The sequence below is a fragment of the Streptopelia decaocto genome, assembly GCF_964273445.1.
Source record: "Streptopelia decaocto genome assembly, chromosome: 1".
Taxonomy (NCBI): Eukaryota; Metazoa; Chordata; class Aves; order Columbiformes; family Columbidae; genus Streptopelia; species Streptopelia decaocto.
In genome coordinates, this window is record NC_138663.1 from 52025581 (window position 1) to 52031580 (window position 6000).

Here is a 6000-nt window from a genome sequence, read left to right on the forward strand (position 1 = left end):
AATAACATACAGCCCTGAGTAGCATAATGAGACTTCCAAAATGCCCAAGTTAAGAATCAGAGACTTATTTCCATAAAGTAGTTAATACCCCAAAACCTAAACCACCTGATTATGTGGACATTTTATGAAAATTTCCCTACTGCAAGGTAAAGATTACAGCATGCCAACGAAGCAAGAAAACTAAAAATACATATTCTCAAATGTAATAATTTCATTATTACATTTGAGACTTTCACCTCTGTGACTGGACAATTGCTGTCAATAGAGTCCACTACCCAAAATTTTAAAAATAAATAAATAAAAATAAAAAGCCAAAACCTTTAGGTATGTGTGTTCTCTAACATGTTAGTTCTAGGCACTAACACTGAAAGAAGTATCCTGAAATTTAAACACCGCATGGGTTGTGTCTGGTGATGCTTAATATTTCTTGTGGCGTTGAAGAGGACTGCAAATGATTTTTCCACTCTGTCCATAGTGTGCGTTTAATGTGAAGGTATAAGCATTTGGCAAAGGAATTTGCATTGCAACAGTACACGCTCTGGTATTCATTTTGAATATACATCCTACTAGAAATGATGCACCTGGGGTCTAGAGGATACAAATGAATTTAATCAGAACATGAAGTGCATTAAATTCCTGTTTTAGCTAACATCCTAATATCTGTTCCTGAAGGAATGTTGCTAATGTGTATCTGTGGAATGTACTTCATTAATTAAACTACTCACAGCCCTTACTGATAGCTAAAAGGGTAAAGAAGGGATTGCTAGTTCTCCCAGTTGGAAGCTAGTAATTTAAGGTTGGCTTACAAATGCTATCATAGCAGATTTCTGAACTGATGAATTTTCCCTCTAAGGATTTATTCCTTTTTTGCAAAACTTGATGCTCCTGAAATTTGCACTCAGCAAAGCATTTTGAAGTAATGTCGAGTGATGTTTGTAGCAATTACCTTTGTAGCTGTAGACTTCATTGAAAAACATACGTATGTTTCTAGGCATAGATCTCACAAAGAACAAACTGTGAAACATGGTCTGGGTACTTCTTCAATTGCAAAATAATTTATCTGAAGCCTTTCTTTTGTTTAAAAAAGCTTTTTTTCTGCAACTGTATCCTTTACTGTAAGGCATGCATGCTTAAAGATGTATGTATGTTGAAAAAAGATTAGCAGAAAAGTATTAGAAATATAGTCTCCTGTATATGGAATATTCTGACTATTCTAGTGCACAAGACTTCCAAAGCTTGGTAATTCAAATTTCAGTTCTTTCATAAGCACAAAGTAAAACTGTAGTTAAACATTTAGTACACATGTTAAATCACTTTTTGATGGTCCTAAGAACTGCCAGTCTTGTATGAGAAAGTTTCACAGTCCTGTATACCACTGATGACTGAAAAATAGAGGCATTTACAGTTTTCCACAATATAGAATCATAGAACAGTTTGGGTTGGAATGGACCTTCAAAGGTCATCTAGTCCAACCTTCCTGCAGTGGGCAGGGACATCTTCAACTAGATAGATACATATATGCAGTAGTCTGCAGAGTTAAGTTCAAATCAAAATAAACTTTGTCATTTTCCTGAAAGGTGATGGAAGTAGTAGTGGCAACTGGCACCTTCTAAGGCATGTAAGTAAATATAATTATTCCTCCAGTTTTCTTTCTAGTCATAGAATATTGAGCATATCACAGCTGCTTCACTTGCAATCCACTAAAAATCTTGTCTAGAATTCAAAATAATTAATTTATTACTTGAAAAGATACATATTTGGATAGAAATTGGGGTAAAATTGGATAGAAAGTGGGTATTTTGACTATTTTTCATGAATATAAAAAATACCATTGTTTCTTCTGCAATAGTAAGATCTGGTCATAGCAGAAACCAAACCAAATCAAATTAAAACAAGCAAACCAAAACAAAACAATAAACTCCCACAGAAATACCTATACTCACCACTCCTCTTTGTTTGACTACTGCCTCCCAGCCTAAAGATGCCTTTGTGTCAGAGGTCTTAGGTGGAGTTAGTTTTTGCAGCACTCAAAATCGTGATGCAGTGCTGAAATCAATGTGTCCATGGTGGATGACCTGTCTGCCTGCTGCAGTTCTAGGAATTCATGAACTTCTGTTTATTTCTGTCTTCTGGAAATGAGTGTGTGTACTGTGCTGGGAGACAAATGATGAGTACTTATAAAAATGCTAAAATATCTGTCTCTGCAGGCAGAAGCCACTTTTTACAGACTTCTGGAAAGTGCTGAAATGAAACTCTGTGACTCAATGCAGGTGAGAATGTGTTAGAGATCCCCTGGGATGAAAATACAATTTTAGTATCAATTATTACTGAAGTTATCATTTGATTCCTCCCTGAGAGGAGGTTGTACAGTTCAGGACAACCTGCATTTCATCCATATTTTTCCAGATCTAAGTTCTCTTTCAGGAAGCTTCTCGGGCATACACCTAGCTTTATTCATTTAAGTAGTCTTACTCACATGAGACCCTGCTAAATCTGAGTCAAATGCTCAGGCAGCTTTGATAAAACTCTGCTGGGCAATGAACTTTTATACTTTTCAGTTCTAAGACTTTGAAAAAGTGAAAAACAAAACCAGATAGATAATGAGGATTTCTTAATTTTTAAAGAAACACTTTAAAAAACCCCTATGCCATGTATCAGATCGAGCACATGAAAGCAAAATAGTTTCATGCAAAAGCAAAATTTATATATTCTTCAGTAGTTAGGTGCATTTGAGGAAAAGAGTCTGTGGTAAAATTCCATGGAGGAAAAGTAGAATTTTAGTTTCTGCTTTGCATTTCTGTTATGGATTTAACTTACAAATTTGATGATGTAATTTTATAAAGCTTGTCATTGAGCTTTGATTTTTATGTAATCCATGTCCCTGAGCTGCCCAGCTCCCTGAAACTCTAGATTATCAATTATTTGTCTCTACAAGTAAAATCTACTGTTTTACTCAAAGCTATCCCTGTTTCTTTGATATACCAATACCACCATTTTCCAGCTCATTGCATCAAAACCATCACAGGCACAAGCAGTGTTATTACAAAATGTTCAACTTTCAACATATATTCTTTGCAGGGAACAAAAGGACTTCAGATATTGGCATTCTTATTGATATTCCTTTTGAACTTGATTACAAAAATAACCACGTATTTCACAACTGTTTTTTTACCCAGAAAGTTGTGTTTTTCACAGAACTATGAAAAGAGTTCATTAGCGCTAAGTGTTAATGTCACTGTTGGCATAAAAATAAAGTAATTTTAAAATTACTTGTTGTATCATTATTTCTTATCAACACACTTAACTACACTTTCTCAAGTTGAGAATACAGCCCAAGAAGTGTGAAGAAGTTAGCCGCTACCAGAGAAACTCTGTGATTAAAAGTTGTAATGGCTCTAAGTCCTATTTTCAACCTTGGTTGCGTAAGATCAAACTGGAAAGCTGATTTTGTCCAGTATACCCAGACTTGCCTTGGTCTAATATACAGTGATTGTGTCTCCTATCTTGCAGAACTTTGGGAGGGTGGGTGCGATATGCTTTGTACGTGGCTAAAGATGTAAAGAAAAAGACATATGCTTGAAATTTTCAAAACAATACCTAAAATCTAGTACTGTGTTGCTTTTGCACTCAAAGCATTTCGTGCAAGAGCTTCGGGTACACAAGAAGTGCAAAACTTGCATTATTTGTTGGGCCAAAGGCTCTTAGGGTGCTCCTAGGAGCACAGACTTAGTTGGCACAGCTTCAGTATTTATCTCATCACCTGTCACATCCCTCTACAAGAAGCCATCAGTTGTATTCCAAGGGCAGCAAACATGCCTAGGAGCCTGGCCCATGGTAAATTATGGCTCAGTATATTTTAACGTATACCAAAGGGTGCCTTTTAGTATAACTGATGTTTGCTTGGTCTGCTCCATTTCTGGTTATCTCTGAAAGTTTCATTCTTGCAATCCCATTCTCAACAGTTGCTAGATTTTGTCCTTGTGACATATTTCATGATACTTATTTCGCTACATAATTATATTCGCCGTGTGACAAGAGAAACTAGTCTGTTCAAAGACTGTGGCAATGTGCTGGTTTAGTTTGTCTGCAGAATTATCTTGCAAGCAAGCCAGAAATTAACACCTAAATTGATTAAGTGCAAAGTCAATAGCCATTTATTGATGTGTGGTATATTTTTGAGAATGCAAGTTCATCCAGAACCATACAACAAATAATTCTGTGAATTTCTTGAATGATCCTGGTTTTGAACAGCTCAGATTGGTGAAGAATGGATGAAATTTCATAGCAGCTTAGAGAAGAAATAGTAGCTGTCACTCAGTTTGCCCCAAATAACATCAGTAATAATCTCTGGAAATAGCTTTTTTTTCTTGCAAATTAGCATGTCACAGGATTCTGGAAGAATCTAAATAAGATAAATAGCTATGAATTCAGCCCCAGGAATCATTGCATATGCAGTAGAAAAAATCTTACTGGTAAGCCAGCAGCAACACCATATGTCCAAATACATTCAGTTGTACATTCAAGTCCACAGTTTCTCATGGCCTCACTCTCTTATGATGCTGAACTAGGCTGCCAAACATTTCATCATAGAATCACAGAATATCAAGTTGGAAGGGACATCAAGGATCACCTGGTCCAACCTTCCTTGGCAAAAGTGCAGCCTAGACAAGATGGCCCAATACCCCATCCAGATGAATCTTTACATTTGCACTCTTGGAAATATGATTCCAGAATTAAAAATCTTCTCTATGTGGATTTTAGATTGCAAGGTAAACTTTTAGACTCACTAAACCTGGCTGCCAGAAGTAATTAATTATAACAGAGCAAAGACTAATTGTGCACCCTCAATGAACTGTGTTGTGTTTTTGTTTTTTTTTTTTTAATTTGCAGTCCCTATAGCTGTTCATACTACTGTAAAATGAGTGTAGCAGATCCATGGACACTTATCCTGCTTTTCACACATCAAGGAGAAACGCAGGGTGCAAGGCAGTGAAGAATCTTCTGTTGTCAGATAATCTATTTACATAAGCTCTCTGGAGCTGGAAAAAGGCAGGAAAGCCAATTTCTCTGTTGAATCAGTATCATAGAAGTGGAATTCAATGAGGCAGACATCCCAAATCGAAACCTGGCCATTTTCCTTATCATTTATGTCCTATTTTTCCTTCTCCGAAAACCCTGAATTTTACTCGAAGTACTAATACAGTTCTGCTTTTTCGGGGTCAAAGGTAGGAATTTCAACATACACACCACATGTTTAAATATTTGCTCATTCCTGTTAAGGAAAAGCAGTGAAGAACATCCAGCTACATGTTTGCACAATATATGCACAATATTGAATCTTCAGGATTTATTTTTCAGCAACAGCTTTAGAGGGCTTATACTCAATATTTCTGCTCACTGGAATAGCTGGGTTAGTTACAATTCTACAGGGCATACAGGTAGTTCCTGTTCAGTTAGACAGTGTATGAACTTGGAATTAAGTAGCAAACTATATTTTACTCTGTAATTTAATATCAGAGGCTAAATTTCCCATTCATTTTGAAGGTCTAGATCGTGAGTGGAGTCTTCCTAAGCCATGTAGCTGTTATCCCAGCCTTTGAGAAGACTGTATTAATGAATATTTGTGTGGAAAGTTCAGATGTGCATTACAGAGGGCAGTTTAACCATCCAGTGTAAGGCTGGGAATTTGTTAGAATTTGAGAGCCAAGTCTTCTGGGCACTACTCAAATAAATTGCTTTATCAGATGTCAGACCCCAAACAGCCCATTTATATTGTCATGTCCATGTATAATGGTCACTAGAAACCAGTGTCCAAAGTTTGACTTCTTGGCCTCTGGGAATATTAGGCCAGCAAAATCAATGCCTAGGCTTCACACCTCATGGTGAATATAAAAGAAAAAATTAAAAATCCTTGAATAAAAGCCGAGTCCTTACTTTTAAAATAGATTTGGTTTTAATCTCACATAAAAATTTTACATGGACTCATTAACAGCTGAAAAT